Source organism: Acipenser ruthenus, chromosome 14 (assembly GCF_902713425.1).
Source record: "Acipenser ruthenus chromosome 14, fAciRut3.2 maternal haplotype, whole genome shotgun sequence".
Lineage (NCBI taxonomy): Eukaryota > Metazoa > Chordata > Actinopteri > Acipenseriformes > Acipenseridae > Acipenser > Acipenser ruthenus.
In genome coordinates this window covers 23,340,027-23,362,060 of record NC_081202.1, presented here as the reverse complement: position 1 = coordinate 23,362,060, position 22,034 = coordinate 23,340,027, and the positions used below count along the sequence as shown (strand labels likewise).

General features: G+C 37.4%; 1 protein-coding gene across 2 annotated transcripts in view; it reads left to right on the top strand.

Moving 5' to 3' along the window:
- The window catches only part of LOC117419822 (transcription factor SOX-5-like), a 231,395-nt gene that overhangs the window by 100,994 nt on the left and 108,367 nt on the right, over nucleotides 1–22,034 (top strand). Inside the window, exon 5 of one of the 2 annotated variants that reach the window (XM_058986153.1) lies at nucleotides 13,631–13,700. The exons of the other annotated variant lie outside the window; for it this stretch is intronic. The gene's annotated coding sequence lies outside the window, so the exon portion shown is untranslated. The remainder of the gene's footprint in view (nucleotides 1–13,630; nucleotides 13,701–22,034) is intronic. 2 annotated transcript variants of the gene reach the window in all.

The following is a 22,034-nucleotide window of genomic DNA, read 5'->3' as shown; positions in this document are numbered from 1 at the left end:
GCAATCAAATCAATTACAATTACGGTACAATTAATGCAACACTGCTTTCAGTGCAGAACAAGAGCCTGTCCATCCCACTTGAGGCTTGAGCCACTTGCAGACCATGAATCCAGATGAGGATGCTGTTCTACGCTTCCTTGTTTGAACAATAGTGTTACATATATAACAGAATAGAGACAGAGTGCCTTTAAACCCTCAGCACCATGAAAAATGTGATTTATAACATCGGCAACAGGGAAGTGCCACAACATAGTAGCAGTCTCTCCAGTGTTACCAGTTCCACTTAAAACCTGCGGAATTGGTCTTGCCTGGGCAGGCAGTCTCTTATAATTTTGCTTAGTTACTTTATGCCATATTTTTGGCTTGTTTTGATTCCTGGGTGCTTATCTCAAAAGTGAAAAAACATAACAAATGTTTGTGGTCAATTCATACATCCTGCACGCCCATGTTTAAATAAAGGGCTCTTATTCTTTGCACAGTATGCTCATAATACACATGGGCATGACTGGTCATTGTTCTTGCGTTGCTGTACCATTTTTAACCAAGAAATGGAGTGACTGCAGAACAGCCAAGGACGCAGCTCTAAGAGCAGAGCTTTTAGTAGTGTTGTCAGGGCCGGATTAACCCATCACTGCGCCCTAGACCCCCTGCCCCTGAACAAATAGCCACACACACATATACATACACACACCTCTATATACATCACTAGCCCGCCACCCTTTTACAACAGGTAGAATTCTCAGTTTGAAGTTATTATGAACGACTGAATGAATCTGACAGAAAATTAAACTGTAGGGGTTGTGCTAAGTACACTTCAGAATAAAACCGGAATAAACTGAAGCCTACGTTAAATCCTGTAGCACAGCTCGACAATGACTTTTTTAACTGAATATAAAGGAAACAGTTCAAACAAACAAGGAACACCATATGAAGTTCAAAAAGGTAATATATAGAAGGGTGCTCAAACTTTTTTTCACTAACGGTAGCTCCACAATAGTCCACGGAAATAAATAGTAAAAAACAAACATGCCTCTACATTATTATTATTATTATTATTATTATTATTATTATTATTATTATTATTATTATTTATTTCTTAGCAGATGCCCTTATCCAGGGCGACTTACAGTCGTAAACAAAAATACATAAATACATTTCAAGAATGTTGTGTAGTCAAATACGTCTGTACCCTATAGAATTCTGTACCCTTGAGGATTCCACGCCGACACAGTGAGTGAAGTTTTTCCAGTCAAATCTGTATATGTAAAAAAAAAACTAAAAAAAAACACATAAGCGTTTTGGGCCCCCCCTTGAGTTCGGGCCCTAGGCACATGCCTAGTTTGCCTATGCGTTAATCCAGCCCTAAGTGTAATTCAGGCAGAGCAGAAGGCACAGGTCTCTGATACATTAATATAACTTCTTTTATATAATTTATATTATAGGGATATTGAGTTATGTGTTAATTTTATTTTAAATATAAATAGCTGATTTCTGATTTTTTTTCTTAATTGCAGTTACTTGAAGTTCAATTTTATTGGGTCTACTGCCAATTTTTTTTGTGTTCTCACACTTTCTTCTAACTACTTTTTTTTGGTGCGCCTATTTCAGACTTTGATAATATATTATAAATATATTTAAATTTTCCCAAACACAGCATTCTGATTGGTAAGAAATGGGGAGTAGCTAGAGTTGGACTTGGCTTGTGCTTGTTTTGAAGATCGAAATCTGGCAACACTGACCACCTCTTTACACCTTTAATTTACACCTTTAAAAGTTTACACCTTTAATTTTTCCATTATTACAAATGAACAATTCAACACATTATCAAACCTCCCCATACACAGTCATATACACACACATTTGCTAGACTAGTTCTTGCTGTCAAGCAGGGAGCTTTTTTAATTAGAGCTATCACAGCTAGTTAAATAAATAAACAGGCTAGGAAAGTTGTTTTCGCAGCATTGTGGGAATTGTTAGGACTCTATTTCCAACATGAAGGAAGTATTTGTTTTTTCGAGCAGCCTGTGAGAGCCCGAACAGCAGTCAGAACTAATTGCAGCACGATCTGGAAAGTCTTCATTAGCACTTGCCACACATGGTTACCAGATGTGTTAGAACTGCAGCTTTTTTCTTTACCTAATAATCTGCCTTTTGTTTTCAGGGGGCTATTGTGTATTAAGTCTACGGCTGCCTTGTAAGAGGAGTCTCCCGTTACTGAATGGAATTCTTTGTGACCAAAAAAGGGGGCAGATTCTATGAATTATTGTGGAATTTTTATTGCTGTTTAAAGTCTATGGATTTTCCCATAAAAGTACATCTTGGGTGGGAAGATACAAATAATTAAAATAATAATAACAAATAAAACAAGTTAAAAGTTGAAGTTTCAGGCATCAATTTAATGAAAACGGGCAGGCGTATGGGTCTCAATTTCAGTGACTCAGACTAAAAAAGTAAGCTCCAGTCCACTCATAATGCTCCAATTACAGTAGAGCCTCATTTATCTGCACCCCATTCATCCTCAGCTCCCTGACAAGTTTTATCTCTAAAATACAGTACATTATTGTCAATGTAGACTTACCACCTGCGGTGCACACACACACACACACACACAAACGAACGTCAGTCTACAACCTGTGGTATAAACAGCAGAAGGGTGCCGATTCTGTAAAATTAGTTCTCATGAGGCAGTTACTTAGTGAATTCCAGGAAACATATTTTGCCTCACTGAAACAAAAGACTATGGGCCTCATTTACTAAAGGTTCTTATGCGATAACAAGCATGTTATCCAAGGATAAGGCGCGTGTTAGATAATCCCATATTTATCAACCACAATAAAGCGTGACTTAAAGCATAAGACGTGATTTAGCACGCACGCCTTAAAAATAACATGATGGGTACATTAGCATCTGCTGAATATGCAAAATGCATGGTGATATTATTATTATTATTTTTACTAAATAAACATAAATCGATTAAAAACATACAAATACATATATAGTACTTTAATTAATATATGAATAACAAACTAACTACTAATAAATAAATACGTAAATAAATACATAAATAAAACCTCCTTAGATAAAGAAACACCTCCCCAAAACCTGCATTTGTTTTTTTGGGGTTTTTTTTGCGAAAATTCTTAACCTCAAACGAAAAAACAGGTCCGATCTACAATTGAACTCGGATCTGGAGTTGTAGTCCTGAGAGCTACACATTATACATGTGTGCAGTGTGGAGCAGAGGTTAGAGCTCTGGACTGTTGACCGTAGAGTGATGGGTTAAATACCAGGACACTGCTGCTGTACCCAACTGTATAAATGGGTACCAGAATTTGTATGTAAAATAACTACTTGTAACTTGCTTTAGAAAACAGTGTCAGCCAAATAAATACATTATTATTATTATGTTTTATTATAAATAGGTAACAGCACCTAGCGCTGACAAAAAATCCACCTAGACCAACCTTTATTTCACATACCTTATGATAAATGCCTATCTTTATTCATAAAACTGCCCGGAACACTCAGTTCCGAAGTTCCATTTGGGATGAAAATGATGCACGTAATAAAACGATGTGAGTATAACATAATACTACTGAAAAAACCTACCCAACCGACCTTTAAATACCTTTATTGACCAAACAGTGTTAGAAGCAAATTTCAGCTGTTTGACACAATGTTCAGCATAGTTGTAATTAAACATTGTTACTAAAATTGTAACTAAACATAGTTACAATGTACATTTTTCTGTAGGTTCTTTCTGGCTTTAACAAAGTTGGGAGGTTAAGTTGTAACAAAGGCTCACTGTTGCGCGACGAGGAGAAGCAATCCCTGCCGGTTTCCCATCCCCCACCCCGGCAGCATCAGAGCCAATGTGACACCCCACTCAGGGTCTCCAGCAAAGTTCAGCCTCTTTGCACAGCCTGGACGCGAACTGGCGCCGTCCAAACTGTGACTCATTCTGCACTCCCAGTGGATGAGCCACTCGGGGACCCCCCCAACAGCTCTTTTTAATTGTTTCTACATTACGTTCGCTGACCTTAATCGCATTTATCTGTGTTGAAATGCCTATCCATACCACCTGCCTCACTGGCGCTGGTGTTTTCGCCGAAGCAGGGCCAAATAGTGTGGCATTATTCTTCACAGCCCCCATTGTCAATACTTCCAGCTCTTGTTCACTAAATTTAAAATTTTAAAATTCTAGCTGCTTGGGCTGACTCTGAGGATTTTCCCTCTCTGCCATCGTTTTATTTTTGTTTCTTTGTTTTGATTTTGTTTTACTTTATCTCCTCCTTCTTCTTCTTCTTCTTCTTCTTCTTCTTCTTCTTCTTCTTCTTCTTCTTCTTACACCGCTCTCTCTCTTCCTCTCGCTCATATTTTTATCCCTGCCGCCATAAGTAAACTACTTCACCTGTTGTCAATAGAATAAATACCGTGCGCAACTTCAGACCTGTTGCCACCCACAATTTGTATGCTAATTAGAATTTTTCCAACCAGTATTTTTGCTTCTAATTCGTTAGTAAATTGGAGCGTGACACTTTGGGAAATAACATGCGCAGTCATCTCAATTTTCCTCCCTCAATTCTGGCCAAATTACCGCCGCTTAGTAAATTAGACCCTTTGATGGACTTTCTCAAGGTTCAAAAGAACAACTTGCAGCAGTGAATTGCTTAAAAAAGCTGTTACGGTAGGTATGTATTTTGTTGAAATGTAAGTAAATTTAAAATTACACAGCAGGCTTGTTTATTTAGTTTTAAAGTAAAAAAAAAAAAAAAAAAAATTTTATTTTTTGTTTGAAATCCCAAAAAACTAGCAACACTTAGCTATTATTATTTACCATTATTTAATATTAATAGCAGTAATACCTTGTGATATTTCTATCTGCTAGATACACAACTTAGTTTATAGGAAAATTGTGAGATCTGATGGGCTGAATAGCTTATTCCCATCATAAAATATCTTATGATCTTGTAGCTTTGTAGTATTTTTATATATATATTTTTTATTATTTTTAATTTAGTCGTTGCCAATTATTTTTTATTATTTTCTCCCAATTTGGAACGGCCAATTATTTTCAAGCTCAGCTCACCGCTACCACCCCTGCGCTGACTCAGGAGGGCGAAGACGAACACACGCTGTCCTCCGAAGCGTGTGCCGTCAGCCGACCGCTTTTTTTCACGCTGCGGACTCACCATGCAGCCACCCAAGAGCTACAGCGTCGGAGGACAATGCAGCTCTTGGGCAGCTTACAGGCAAGCCCGCAGACGCCCGGCCAGACTACAGGGGTCGCTGGTGCGCGGTGAGCTGAGAACACCCTGGCTGACCTAACCCTCCCTCCCCCCGGGCGGCGCTCGGCCAATGGTGCCGCCCCCTGGAAGCTCCTGTCCTCGGTTGGCAAAAGGAATAACCTGGACTCGAACTCGCGACGTCCAGACTATAGGGCACATCCTGCACTCCACACGGAGCGCCTTTACTGGATGCGCCACTCAGGATCCCCCAGTATTTTTATTTTTTATTATTGTTTTTTTTTTTTTTTTGGTAACAGAAAAAGCTTGGGAAATGGGGTTGGAGGTGTATCGCATTTTGATTTTGCTAGGAGTAACACTGTCAAAATAAACTCATTTTAAAACATTCTTCTGTCTTTGTAATATATTGTATTGCATACATTACCATTTAACGCTAATTTCGTTTACATTACTAGTTTCTGTATTTTATTCATGCATTCTAGTCACATGCAGTGTAGAAAGAAGCGACAAACCAATAATTGACACATTTCAGGGTTGGCGGTGTGGTGATAATTAAGTGACAAAAGCATATTTATTGTCGAACCTCATTCAAGAGCAAGAGATATTAGTTTGTTAGGAACCTGATCATTACTATATTATACATATTTATGTTTGACTATCATGATTATAATGCGTATCATATATGTGTGTGTGTGTGAGTGATTTTTCTAAAATAGTAAAGATATTAATAATTAATCACCCATACAGTAGAAAGAATGCATACCTGATTTCATCTTGAAGAACACAGTCATGAAAAACATTAAACAAACTCTAAATGAAAAACATTTAGCACTATAACAAGTATGCGTACAGGTAATTAATGTACATGTTACAGTATAATTATACCATCCAGACGGGGATTCAAACTGGCACTAATTAAACTCTGATTCTATCTTCGGTTATCTTTAGCACCATCCCAAGTTAGTGTTTGTTTACTGTTCTAACTGAAGTGTCAAATTAGAGGGAGCAGCAGAGTATGATCCATTACAGGGCGGATTGCTTTGGTCTGAGTGATTGAAAGTGCCGCACAGCTGGTGAGTGGGTGTTGTACATTAGTTGGGTACCTTGATGATTTCATAGTTCTGAAATTGGGTGTAGTACAATAGTTTGCTACCTTTTATAAATGCATAGGCCTGAAAACGTTTTTGGTTTGCTTTTTCATCCTTCACTTTTGTATATGTTTTCTTCCCTCTGAAAAGCACTGTGCCTGATTTAACAACGATTCAGTGTCTACACAGATGAAAAGATGGTTCAAAAGATCAGTCTAGACCCAAAAATATTATAATATGGTGCTTTTGTACTGTGCATGTAAAGGCTATGAGGGGTTTTGAAATAAAACTCAAATTACAAAGCAAAGATGTATTTTTATGTATTATTTATATAAAGTATTTTTAGGCCAATAACACACTTACAAAAAAGTTCAAATAAAAATAAACCCTGCCTTTCACCTTACAGGTTTATCTTTGGCAACTCAAAGCGATCCAAATAGACTGTTCCCTGTTTTTCTTTTGCTGTTTTTAAAAAGTTTTTGTCTTTCAATAATTAGAAAAAAAGGTAGAAAATGGTTGGAGTTGTCACCCTGGAGTCTCACAGGTCTGATGACAATGCTACAATAGGCTGCTTTCAGACTTACATACGGTCGTTTCCGAGGGGAGTTGATTAAGCGACTCCGGATGAAATTGAAATCCTGTGATTTGACCTTTGTCTGGCCCGGGAGGGCTGTAATTCACATAACAATTTCCTTTTGTTCTTTGTTTGGAGTTATTAATCCAACATGAGCCTCGAATTAATCAGGGTAATGCGTTGTTACATTTCTAATTCACAGCCCCACTGTTTGTGTCTATTTTAATTAAGGCCGAACTATAGCAGGCCCCAGCATCAGGCCTGGTCTTGATTACACACATACCACACATTTAGAGAAGCAGAGGCTAAGTGTGCAGGATGAGATTACTCCAAGGTTCCATTTAATTGTTTTCTTCTTTTAAGTACAGCGCCTTGACTGAACATGCTAATTTCAGGCAGGGGGTGGCTGTTGCTGTATGCTGTAATGGCTAAAGGGGCCATACAATATGGAGGCCTTGACTACTGATTTAAACCATACCTCCTAGCATTTCTTTACAAAGCACAATGAAATTCTTTCTCCTATAAGCCCACAACAACCCCCCCCCCCCCTTAAAGATTCATTTTCCCTATCATGAAAATCAACATAACTTCTATCTACGAATTGCTAGTACAATATCATACCTTTAATATTAGCACTGACAGTCAGTCACCACACAGGATTTGCTGAGTGAAAAGTATATAGGCATCCCATTGGCTATCTTAATGTTAGAACAAGTTGTTTCCCTGGCTAACTGGCAGTGTATGCACAGGATTTAACACATTTGTAGCTGACCATTGGTGAAACAGATTGTATTATAAAAACAAGGAAAACCCTTTAATTGTATTTGGTGACAAGCAGTCCCAGATTGCAGATGAGGAGTCAAAGAAGTTCAATGTTTTATGTAAAACAGCCTATCAAAACCACTGTTTGCCATGGTAATCATGTCATCCATGTTGGGTCTGCTTGGTGAATATTAACAAAAAAAAAATACTCCCAAGTCAGTATATTATGTGCTAGTACCTTAAACTTAAAATTCTGAATCAACTGAATATTACATTCCAACATAGGTTGTGACAAGCATTCACTCCCGGTGTACATAGCCCTTAAGTCTAGGTCAGTGGCGTAGCTGTCAGCCATGTGCAAAAATCTTGATCTGTAACCAGCACCCCCCCCCCTCCCACCCCCCACCCCCCACCCCCCAAACAAAATCTAGTGGTCTAGGTTAAGGTTTTTCATCAATCCAAAGGTTTTTCAGCAGGGGTCTCACAGGTATGAACACTTAGGGGTTGACATTCATTAATATATCTGCATCTTTACCTTAGGGTGTATTTTTCTTAGTCTTTTTGAGACATACAGTATTTTTTAGTTAGCATAAAAAACAATTTCTGAAAATGCTGTTGAAGTCATTTGCATGGCATGGAAATTGACCATGACTGAATGCAACATAACACTTTACATAAAGATAGGTATTTAAGGTTCCTATGTTTTCCTTTTTTAGTATTAAGCATGTTGAATACTATCAAGGTTAAAATGTAAGCTGTGTGTGATAAATATTGGAAGTATCTATTTCTTGAGTGGAACCTGCAAAATTCTAAACACTCAATAATAAATAGGTAAAACTACAAGAAATAGCTGAATGTAGAAATGTACTTGTATAGTATATTCATTTGCATAGCTGCTGCGTTGACACAGTATTTAGCCAGAGAAAGAACAGTTTGTACACGGGACAATGATGCACAATATTGTATTAAACCACAGAGGGCCCATGTACTGCTGTGGGGTCTGGGTAGATAGATAGTGTGAATCAGATTTAAGACCTTGTTGCCATTACATCCTTTAGTAAGCTGGATTTCTAGTTCATAAAAAAACTCATTCAGAAGGAGTTGCCATGGCAGAACTTATTAAAAGACCATTATTTTTGTTATGTTCTAGTAAAAGTATCATTGTAACTTATTTGTGTCACTGTCAGTATGATTGTTTATGATGGCTGCCACTGCTTATTTTTTATTTGTATTTGTAAATTAATTTCTTTGTACCAGATTATTGGACAACATGAGCTGCTTCGTTTTTAGGTGGTATTTCCTCTATTCTATCAAGTTCCACCTCAGCTGGTTGTTTCTTGCTTTCATTATGGAATTGGGTTGTGACACATGGGCCAACACTCACTATTAACCATAACAGTTCAACCTGCCATGGTTATCTGGTGGCAGCATATTGATAAGACATTACCTTAGAAACAATTTACTACCCTGGAAATAAAAATGATTATATTTCTCTGCCAAATATACGCAAGCTGCTATGTTATCATTTACTTCCATATTCCTTAATCCAAGATGCAAGACCTTTCTCTTATTTGCACAAAGGTGTTTGTATACCTCTTGGATTTGAGGTCCACTGCTTTATCTATTTCTCCTCCCTCCCTCTTTTCTCCCTGCCATTTCCCAGTGGTCCTGTTTGATGCGATAAAAGCAAATAATGTTGCCTACCACTCTGAAGGCTGCTTAATTTGAGCTAAGCAGATGAAAACAAATGTTGTATGTCATATTTCATTAGTAGGCCTCTGCTTAGGTGTCTTTTATTCTATTTCTGTATGCATCTTGATTCGAGGTATGAAGATTGGTGACTGGATGCAGAAATAATGCCTTTTTCCCCTCTCCTCTTTCCCTTTTTATTGTGTTGTAAATTACCTTTCTCTGTATCAGGCCCCCGCTAGTCCATCAGGCCACTGGTCTCCACTCAGATCCTTTTTTTTTTTTTTTTTTTACTACTCTGTATACATTAGTGGAATACAGATCATTATGTGGCCTGTATTTGAGTCATTTTTATTCAAAATGCCAAACAATAGTCTGTTGATTGAGGGAAACAACAGGCAAACAATAGTGTTCTGTGCCACATAATGCACCACCATTTTTCCAGCTCTGCTTTAGAAGGGCCCTTCTCATTGTTTTTGTATAAAAAATGGTTCTTAGGAGGAGGAATATTTTGCCGAGGTATGTCATTATTTTGCAAATTTCTATTATCTCATCATGTTGTCTTCATTGTAATTGCGGCTAATTAGGAGTCTAGTTAGAGCCCTGGCTTTGAGGCTGGCTTTTCTCTGAAAAGAGACCACCGATTACCGCACTACAAGAGAGGAAGGGAGAGAAAAAGGAGATTAATCTGGTTACCTAGGCGACACTCGCTTCCATCTGCGAGGAACAATGCATTTTTGTTTCCTTGGATCAGTTCAGATGTGTTTTGTTTAGAGGAAAAGAACGAGGTCCCTCCTGTAACAATACTGAATTTTGTCTAACTAGCCAACCCCCCCCCCAACCTAAATAGCTTACCGGTTTCAGTTCTGCTGTGAGTTAGGGGTCTCAAAGGATAGCCAGATGAAAGGAAACGGCTCCAAGGTTGTCAAAGGTTGCGACCTTGCCACACAGAGCCAGCAGTTTTATTCCTAAATCCCTGTCTGCTGAAAAGCACTTAATGAAATAATATACCATGCTCTCTCAACACCTTCTAGTCTTTATTAAGGACTGGGGCTGTGTATTTGAAGGCCTTCATTAATGAAAGCAAACCAAATTAAACAGTCAATGAACAGTATCTTGTACAGTAGGGAATAATTGTTTTTAAATGAAACCATAGCTTATTTTTTATATAAACAAAACCACACCAGGCAAGCCTGGCCCAGAAGTGTTGTGAAGATAAGGTTAGAGAACCAGCTACAAAGTAGTCACTTCACCTCAGCTGTACAATACAGGGCCCATCAGGAAAGAAACCTGGCATTTCAACTAGGTTTCCGCGGGTAAATCCATGAAGGGGTACTGCCTATAACCAGCACATAAGAAGCTCCCACACCACCGCCTTACCAATTTTCCCTCTGAATCTTTATGTCGTCTTAGATAAACCAAGTTGTCCTTGCTGTGTCTGTCCCACCCTAATGATTCCTCTGTTGACTTTGAGATTAGTTGAGCTGCACAAACATGAATACCAAAACCTGGTTTTCCATGCAGGCCATTTTGGTTCAGCTAAAGAAGATCTAATTGCCAATGACATCATTAGTTGTCTCTTAATTGTTTGTAGCCACTCCAGGCCACTCATCACTAACACATTACAATTTTGTACCTTTGAATCCTTTATTCATGGTGAGTAAAAAATGCACTTTTTAACCCCACACTATAGTATACTTGTCTCCAAAGTGCTTGATATAGTCAGTGTATTGTAGTGCTAAAAATAATTGTTAAGAAACTTTTTTTTTCTGAAAGGTGAAAAAAAGTCAAAAATTGTACTTCAAGGCTTTAAAGTATTCTTAGGATCCTTCGTACTAATGTGCTAGCATTTCTCTTTTTCAGAAAATTATTTTGCAAATTATGATTCATAGTAAAAGCTTTGAATATACCGCCCAAACATACACATACATGCATCTGCCAATTGGGAGGAGACCACACTTTATAGTGAAGAGCATACACAATCTTTAATGTGCAATAAAGTTTACATAAAATTACAACTAATGAGCATTACGATCTATGATATAAATATAGTTTAGTATTACAGATCGTATAGACATGTCTAATGGTCTTTAATTGGATGTGATTACATTATTCATGGCTCCATTGAAAGAAACTACACTTTTATAACTTAAGGACAGTTCTACTGTAAAGTGTTGCATTTTTTGAGTCCTTGTGAGGCAGAGGCACATTCTAGGAGGTAAATGGGGGCAACGTGTGCACACTGACCCTAACAGACTATCAAAGAGCCGAGCTGCATGCATTGCCTTAGAGTGCTTTAGATGTTCTGTGTAGCTGTGTGTGATCCTTAATAAAAGAGTCTCTACAACAGTAAAATAACCTCTTGTGCTTCTAAGTAGTCTTCTTGTCAGAATCACCTTTAACTGTTGTTAGCCATCTTTTACTTTATAATTGGACATGGTGCTGTATAACTGGACACACATTATGGGCAAGTGCCTGGCCTTAGTATTAACTATGTTTATGTAGGTTTATTATTCAACAGCAGTTTTAATGATCCAGAAGAAGATAAAGTCCCAGCTTGCCAAGCCTGTACCTACATTAGTATAACCTTACTTCTTAAAATAATTTCCCCATTATAAATAGATTAAAAGATTAATTCTCAAACTGAACGCAGTAGGGATTCAAGGAAATGCATGCACATGGATTAGGGAGTGGTTAACATGTAGAAAACAGAAAGTACTGATTAGAGGAGAAACCTCAAAATGGAGCAAGGTAACCAGTGGTGTACCACAGGGATCAGTATTAGGTCCTCTGCTATTCCTAATCTACATTAATTATTTAGATTCTGGTATAGTAAGCAAACTTGTTAAATTTGCAGACGACACAAAAATAGGAGGCATGGCACTATTGCAGAAAAGGTCATTCACAATGATCTAGACAGCATTCAGAACTGGGCAGACACATGGCAAATGACATTTAATAGAGAAAAGTGTAAGGTACTGCACACAGGCAATACAAATGTGCATTATAAATATCATATGGGAGATACTGAAATTGAAGAAGGAATCTATGAAAAAGACCTAGGAGTTTATGTTGACTCAGAAATGTCTTCATCTAGACAATGTGGGGAAGCTATAGAAAAGGCCAACAAGATGCTCAGATATATTGTGAAAAGTGTTGAATTTAAATCAAGGGAAGTAATGTTAAAACTTTACAATGCATTAGTAAGACCTCACCTAGAATATTGTGTTCAGTTCTGGTCACCTCGTTACAAAAAGGATATTGCTGCTCTAGAAAGAGTGCAAAGAAGAGCAACCAGAATTATCCCGGGTTTAAAAGGCATGTCGTATGCAGACAGGCTAAAATAATTGAATCTATTCAGTCTTGAACAAAGAAGACTACGCGGCGATCTGATTCAAACATTCAAAATCCTAAAAGGTATAGACAATGTCAACCCAGGGGACTTCTTTGACCTGAAAAAAGAAACAAGGATCAGGGGTCACAAATGGAGATTAGATAAATGGGCATTCAGAACAGAAAATAGGAGGCACTTTTTTACACTGAGAATTGTGAGGGTCTGGAACCAACTCCCCAGTAATGTTGTTGAAGCTGACACCCTGGGATCCTTCAAGAAGCTGCTTGATGAGATTCTGGGATCAATAAGCTACTAACAACCAAATGAGCAAGATGTTGTTATGTTGTTATGTTCTAAATGTTTGTCAGTTGTTTTTTTCTACACTTCTAAGAACTAGCAGTTGGGGCCTAATAACTTCAGGAAGGTACTTAAATATATAAACGTAAATACAAATTTTGGAATGTAATATTGTCCAAACATTTAATGTTTTTTTTTTGTTTTTATTATTATTATTTGTTTATTTAGCAGACACCTTTATCCAAGGCTACTTACAGAGACTAGGGTGTGTGAACTATGCATCAGCTGCACAGTCACTTACAACTACGTCTCACCCGAAAGACGGAGCACAAGGAGGTTAAGTGACTTGCTCAGGATCACACAGTGAGTCAGTGGCTGAGGTGGGATTTGAACCGGAGACCTCCTGGTTACAAGCCCTTTTCTCCTTACCTTTTACCAATATGTCAACAGACATAGTCCCAACCAACTTTAGCTGCTGAGAACTTGGAACCCCTCCTGGCTCTGGAAAAAAAATATAGAGTTCTGTGATTGTCTAAGAAAAACCAGACGGGTTTAAACACTCCTCCTCCTTTGAAACAGAATATGTGTCTTTTGGAGGGCCAGTGGTTTCTAACACCCATTTTCATTTGACCTCTGACAGCTGCCTCTTTGCGAAGGGTGGCTCCTGCCGGGACCAGAAGATTCAAGATCCAGGACAGCATTTTAATTAGGTAAAGATTAATTTGGCTGACAGTTGAGCTGTTATCTCATTCAATTGGCAGATTAAATGGATGCATGACAATAGGATGAGTAAATGCAACCTAGCTGCCAGTGTGAAAATAATCTGTTACCAACATAAAAAATAGTAATAATAAAAAAAAAAATATGAATTTATTTATATAGTACCAGAGGCTTTCATGGTTGTTTACATTACATGCCAGTATGTACAGTAGGTAATGTAAAGAGAAATTCGTCTCCCAGCAGAGCATACACAGTCATGTTTGTAGTCATCATGGCTTCACGTCTGCAATGGGAACAGTGTTTGCTTTGGTAACCACCATCACATTGTTTCTCAGCTTCCTCCCAGTACTTGTGCCCCCTCTGCCATCTGCAGCATGGAGATCTGACACAAATCCCCCACCCCCACCCCCACCCCCACCCCCCCTCAACCTCTCCCGGATTATTTAGGTGGGGTGAACCATCTGTGTGCCACTTTGGTATCACAGGATGTTAAAGAAGGTTAGTGACCTGTAAAGAGACTTCAGGGTTGTGCAGAACTGACTGTAGAATGACGGCGGGATCAGGAGTGGGACAGGATTTGGGTTTTTTGACACAGGGACAAGAGGTGACAAAACCAGATGTTGAAAATGCCACAAGCAAAACGGACCACTCCACAAAGACTGACAGTTCACACACACAGGTTATTTATAAACAAATAAGTAATTAAATACATTGAATGTGTTTATTAATCAGGTTATCTTTTCATTTGGACGAGGTCTGATTGAAGCATCCAGACACATTTTCACGGATACATAATTTCCTAATTATGTCACTTTGTGTAATTGTGTGGTCTGGAGACAAAACTAAACCAGTATTCAAAGCCACTGCACAGCCTACAGTAGTCTACAGTAGAAAAGGAGAAGCACTAGGTTATTATACATAAGACATGTTGGGAATGAGAAGAATCTGACCTGCTATTGAGCCTGTTCTCTTGTCAGTACACTGTTACTCTCATGACAACATCCAATTTTAAATTTGGAATTCAAGTCAAATGCGTCAAACCAGTTTGAAAGACTAAAATGATTGTGTTTAAATAATGTAAAGTATATGCTAATGTGATGGTAAGGACCAAGTAGAACTGCAACATAGGAAAAAGGGCACCATCATTTTACAAACTACAGCTGGGTATTTAGGACTATACTGTATCCATTCATTAAATAAACAGATACTATTGTAATTGCAATTTTAAAATGTTGCTCTCTAATGTATTGTCTTATAGGAAAACAAACAGTTGTATTTCCAAACAGGCCATACGGGCATGTTTCCATAGCAGAACATCACTTAAAGACTGCTGTTCAGGAACATCAGTGGGACATATATTTATAATGCAGCAGTGGCCACAATGTACATATGGCTGACATGCTAATGCTTTATACATAAAGGCCCAGAATGTTTGATGCTGTTCTGAGAAAACGGTGTGTACGTGTACTGTAATGAACACTGCTTGCTTCAGTAATGGCCTGTCTAGCATCCTGAAGCTGAAAGAAATCATCTGTTTAAGGGAATCGAATGGGCTTACACAGAAGTGATTCCCTTAAGAGGATTGCACTGTAGCTGTATTGTACGGAAGCAGGTTTTACCTTTATTGCCACTGCAGGATTGTTTTTGTTTGGTCTGGTGGGAGGTCAGAAACGCTGGTGTTTAAATTTTGTAGATAGCCTGATTTACCATCAATATTTTAAAAACTGTGCTAAATATTTTGCCTGGATAATTTTTATATCATTAACCTAAAGACTTTAAGTGCTGGTATTTTAGCTCCTTTCGTAGAATATATGGATCAGATTTGCTGAAGCTACGGTTCTGTAGGAAAACTTGTATATTATATTGTAACAGGGTGAAGTGTTACATGTGTGGGCCATCACTGAATAATACTTAGTGTCCGTCTGTGTAGCAATGGCCGTGCAGTAGCCTCAAGCTGTGGCACAGATGCTTTTTGAGCTCCGCGCAGCCTCTCCTGGCACACCCCCCAGCCAATCCAGACCTCCCGATCAGCTCAGAGCTGGACAAGCCTAACTGCTCAATTGGTTGCTGCTCAAGTCTCCTGTTCCGGCTCCCAGCTGCACACATTTGAAGCAGGAACCAGTGACAGCGACATATATATATATATAGATATAGATATGTACTTGTGTATATATCCTTCGGATGAGCCGTGTGACTCTACAGCTAGCCTCTGTTGCTTTGGATAAAAGCGTCTGCTAAATGACTAATTAATAATAATAATAATAATAATAATAATATTAATAATAATGTGTATAATAGGTTTATAATAAATATATGCAGTCAAATATGTTTAGCAAATAACACAAGGATAGTACACAGCGTTGTACTATGGAATGTTGTTTTTTTTATTATTATTTGTGTAACGCTACATCTGTTTTTTGTTTTTTTCCCCTGTTCTTTTTTATTTCATTTTTTGTGGTGGCCAAATGAGGCAGGCTGCTTGCAGTGATTTAACACAGTTTAAGAAAGCTGTACAATATCAGTTGTCGTGCAAGGTTAAATTGGAAGTCAGACTGAAACATTTAAATACACCCTCTCGTATTTTATTATTAATTCGGTTATTTACATGTGGAACGAGAATTTCTCTGGCTGAAAGAAAACTACATGTAAACAAACACAACCCGAAAGTACTACCAAAATAGAATGAAAAAAGGTGAGACCTATTTTTCTTTTTCCATGGAAATTGCCCCAGTGCATGTAAGACTGGGAATGTTACTGGTGTGTGTACAGTATGTGCATGTATGTATACACAAACATCTGATTTAAATCACGCTCAACCTAAAATCTCTCACTAATAAACCTACAAAATCATAAATCGTCCTCTCAGAACTGAGTGGCTTTTAAAAAAAAAAAAAAAAGTAGTTGATTCTGGTTACAATTTGACAAGGCATATTTAAAAGTACGGAAACAGCTGAAAGGATGCTCTCGTTGGTGAGGGTTTAGTGCAATTTGTTGTAAGAATTAGGTTTTTGCTCAGGGTGAGGTGGCTAGGTTTTCTGATACAAGTGGCTGCATCATCATCAAAGCTCCTGTGGAGCCTCATTGGGACTCACAGGAGCTATACTGATCACACAGCCTTTCAAATTCCTCATTCTAAGTCAACAGTTCATCAAGAATAGAAACATTTACCAGTTAAAGTACAAGTTGTGGATCCCATTGCTAAGCTTGTTTTTGGTTGATAAATGGTATGCAAATAAGCTCCTTGCTGCTATGCATTATTAAAAAGCTGTTCACTCTCAAGTCAGTAGCAGGTAAAACTGTGATTTGCTTCTAACACTCTCTGGGACAAGTTTGGAGATGAGCTACATGCACATATGAGTCCCTACTCAGCGTTTCCAGTTCCAGCATACTTCCCAAATTCTCTTTCAACTCCCCTTTTTTTTTTTTTAAATATTTTGTGTGTCCATTAACAGTGTTTTTTTATCAGAAGGTTAACAAATTGAAATGCTTTTGTCACTGAAAAAATTGGATAGATTTGTAGAAGTTCTCAGAGGTCACAAGTGAATGGTATTCATCCAGGCACTCATTACACCTCCCAGTTATCTATTTTTTATCTATGCCTGCCAGTTATACTCCTGACACTTTTTAGTCAGTTGCAGTATTTCTAACTATGTTGAAGTCAATTTGTAAATATGCAAAAAAATAAAAATAAAATAAACCTGCCTGTTTGTTTTGGAGTCTGGTTTTGAATCATTAACTTTTATCAATGGTAAAAGAACACAGGTCCCACGTTGTAACTGTATCCTTTTCTTTGGCTTATGTTGGCCACAAGATACATGTGTTTTTGTAAGTCTTGGAAAGAGGTATGATATGGCTTTATACACTGCTAGCTTTTTTATGTCTCAGCCTTCTCCACTTTGTGGCTTACTGTCTTTACATAAGCTACAAAGTACACTTGTACACTGCAGCTCTATGACATTCAGCTTGCCTCTGATTCACAAAGAATACTATACATTTAAATAGCGTGAACTGTACTAGTGGCTGAGCTTGCTGTTTAAAACTTTTCAACAAAATAAGACACAAGTATACGATTAATTCTGCCAGAAATAGGAAACAAAAATATTAAAATGTACACCCCAATTGAAACAGCATGCAAAGAATATTGTAAGTCGCCCTGGATAAGGGCGTCTGCTAAGAAATAAATAATAATAATAATAATAATAATAATAATAATAATAATAATAATAATAATAATAATAATAATAATAAAATACTGTTGGCTGCTTACTATTTGAATTTTGCAGTGACATTCCAAGAATGCTTGATATTGCACTGTGACTTAAGTCAGATTTTGTGTAGCAATTTAATATAGTTTGCTTGGATAAATGTGTGTTGCCAGCTTTCAGCACAGGGTCCTGTTCTGTCTTAGTTGTTTATTGTACTTTGGTCAGGGGAAAGGTTATATGCAATGCACAGGCTCAGGACACTTGTGTGGAGTATTTACCCTTCACTGTTTGCAGTAGCATTGCAGAGTGTTGTCAGCAGGACAATGGGGGCTTTTCTTTCTGTTGGCAACGGTAACCGTAGCACCACTGACCACGAATAGTCAATATTTACTGATTCTTTTTGCAGTAATTGGAAAAGATTCCACTTCTGCTCTTTATAGTGTCCGCTGGCTTAGGCAGTGACTTAATGTAATCGATGAATAGAGCCAATAGATTTCGTAGCTTTAGCTTTTTCATTTATAGCCTGCACCCATCTATAATCCAAATAACATTTCATGGTTTTATTGGAAGTTCAGTTTATATATATATATATATATATATATATATATATATATATATATATACAGACATGCTCAAATTTGTTGGTACCCTTACAGCTCATTGAAATAATGCTTCATTCCTCCTGAAAAGTGATGAAATTAAAAGCTATTTTATCATGTATACTTGCATGCCTTTGGTATGTCATAGAATAAAGCAAAGAAGCTGTGAAAAGAGATGAATTATTGCTTATTCTACAAAGATATTCTAAAATGGCCTGGACACATTTGTTGGTACCCCTTAGAAAAGATAATAAATCATTGGATTATAGTGATATTCAAACTAATCAGTTTCTTTAATTAGTATCACACATGTCTCCAATCTTGTAATCAGTCATTCAGCCTATTTAAATTGAGAAAAGTAGTCACTGTGCTGTTTGGTACCATTGTGTGCACCACACTGAACATGGACCAGAGAAAGCAAAGGAGAGAGTTGTCTGAGGAGATCAGAAAGAAAATAATAGACACGCATGGTAAAGGTAAAGGCTACAAGACCATCTCCAAGCAGCTTGATGTTCCTGTGACAACAGTTGCAAATATTATTAAGAAGTTTAAGGTCCATGGAACTGTAGCCAACCTCCCTGGGCGCGGCCGCAAGAGGAAAATCAACCCCAGATTGAACAGAAGGATAGTGCGAATGGTAGAAAAAGAACCAAGGATAACTGCCAAAGAGATACAAGCTGAACTCCAAGGTGATGGTACGTCAGTTTCTGATCGCACCATCCGTCGCTTTTTGAGCGAAAGTGGGCTCCATGGAAGAAGACCTAGGAGGACTCCACTTTTGAAAGAAAAACATAAAAAAGACAGACTGGAATTTGCTAAAATGCATATTGACAAGCCACAATCCTTCTGGGAGAATGTCCTTTGGACAGATGAGTCAAAACGGGAGCTTTTTGGCAAGTCACATCAGCTCTATGTTCACAGACAAAAAAATGAAGCTTTCAAAGAAAAGAACACCATACCTACAGTGAAACATGGAGGAGGCTCGGTTATGTTTTGGGGCTGCTTTGCTGCGCCTGGCACAGGGTGCCTTGAATCTGTGCAGGGCACAATGAAATCTCAAGACTATCAAGGCATTCTGGAGCGAAACGTACTGCCCAGTGTCAGAAAGCTCTGTCTCAGTCGCAGGTCATGGGTCCTCCAACAGGATAATGACCCAAAACACACAGCTAAAAGCACCCAAGAATGGATAAGGACAAAACATTGGACTATTCTGAAGTGGCCTTCTATGAGTCCTGATCTGAATCCTATCGAACACCTATGGAAAGAGCTGAAACTTGCAGTCTGGAGAAGGCACCCATCAAACCTGAGACAGCTGGAGCAGTTTGCTCAGGAAGAGTGGGCCAAACTACCTGTTAACAGGTGCAGAAGTCTCATTGAGAGCTACAGAAAACGTTTGATTGCAGTGATTGCCTCTAAAGGTTGTGCAACAAAATATTAGGTTAGCGGTCCCATCATTTTTGTCCATGCCATTTTCATTTGTTTTATTATTTACAATATTATGTTGAATAAAAAATCAAAAGCAAAGTCTGATTTCTATTAAATATGGAATAAACAATGGTGGATGCCAATTACTTTTGTCAGTTTCAAGTTATTTCAGAGAAAATTGTGCATTCTTCGTTTTTTGTGGAGGGGTACCAACAAATTTGAGCACGTCTGTATATATATATATATATATATATATATATATATATATGTAAAAAAAAAAAAAAAAACGCACATGCATACAATATTATAAAAGGATGAAACCAATCCATTTAGACAATGTGTGAAAATGTAGCATGTCATCTTTTAAATTACAACTTGGTAATTAATTTTGGTGGCCCAGAGGAATTGCTCTTAAGGGCTTTAAAAACCTTTTCTTTAAAAACAAAATGAGTTGTAACTACACTTTGAGCAGAGGTGTTATCATTTTACAAGCAAACATTATGGATCATCAATCAATTTCTATAGTGTGTTTAAAGCAATAACTCACTCACTTTCAATATAAATACTCATACCCCTTGCTGTCGGCTTGGAAAATATTTGGCTTTATACTCTCAATTAATTATAACAAAGCTAGGTGAACTTAATTTGTCTTATTGATAAGTAACACAAATTGTCAAGCTGAAGTTGTACATTTAACTGAGGATTGGTATGAATCTAGTTTTATAAGAGGAATAAGACCCAGCGAGGCATAATGATACTGCTACAGAACTTCCTTCTTCAGCTGGAGTCATATAGTACAAAAACAATGTTATACATAATAAACTAAAGTTAGCAACACTATTAACAAAATCTAGTAAGAAATAATAGTAGAAGTATTGATCTACATTTTAATAAGACCAACTGACACTTTCTGAAATTACATTCGTCCTTCATTTTCAGGCTGTTCACTTTCCCGTGGTACAAAGCTGCTGTATCTTTTCCTCATAAATAATATGTTGTTGCTAAAATAAGCACAAGGTACACAAATACATTGTTATAATAAGAGTAGCAAGTAATGTAGAAAATTCTGATTCTTTATCATTTATCAAGATCTTTATACCAAAATGCTTTTTTTTTTTTTTTAAAGGAACATAAAACTAGCAGGGTTAACAAACAATGTAGGCCCACATTTGAGTCCTGAAATGAACTTTATGTATTTTCTTGTTTTGCCAAATGAGCAGTTTTAATTTACTTTCACAAAAATGGTGTTAACACCATGACATAACTGACCCTGTACGTGTGTTCCATAAAGATACATTTACAACATTATCTTAATCTATTGAAAATTTGACATTTTAAGAAAAAGCATCAAAAGTAATAATTTACTCCACAAAATAAATTGATATTGAAAACAAAATAAAAATAGCTTTTACTTCATTACATCATTGACTAGTTAAGCCCTTTGGGTACACTGAGATAAAAAAAATATGTATATATTACAAATGTTTGTTAAGGAAGGGCATGTTTGAGCATATTGTTAAATATAAAATACATGCTTACACCATTTCTCAAAAAAAAAAAGGATGGATCCTTCTTATAAAAAACTTTAAATCTAGAACTCAAGCATAGTGTATTTACTCTCTGCAAAAGCAGGGGCCTACTGTAATCAGTTCCCTTGACTGCCACTCAACCATCAGATCAACATTTTCTTCCTCAAAAGTTCTTGACAAACTATAAAACAAAATGCTGAAGCCTCTTTCATGTTTGTCAAATAACACCCTGTTTACTTTAACAAAACGGCTTACATGTTCAGTACTGCAGCCTTGAATCTATAAACAATCAGCTGATGAAACTGAGGAGTTTCTGTTTGGCAGTTTATGGTGATACAGAAAAAGTGCTGCTTGTTGATGTCTGGAATTTTCAAACATGTGTTCTATTCGAGATACTGTCTCCTCTTATTTAACCAGCCTATGATGTCATGAAATAACCAAGCATCTATAATTTTGCACCCATAGAGCTAGACTGCGCCACATTTTGAGATTTACAGAATAAAATGTGGGGGTGCAGTTATAACTTCAATCTTAAGTTTTAAGACAGCAAAAACAAAGATAGATAT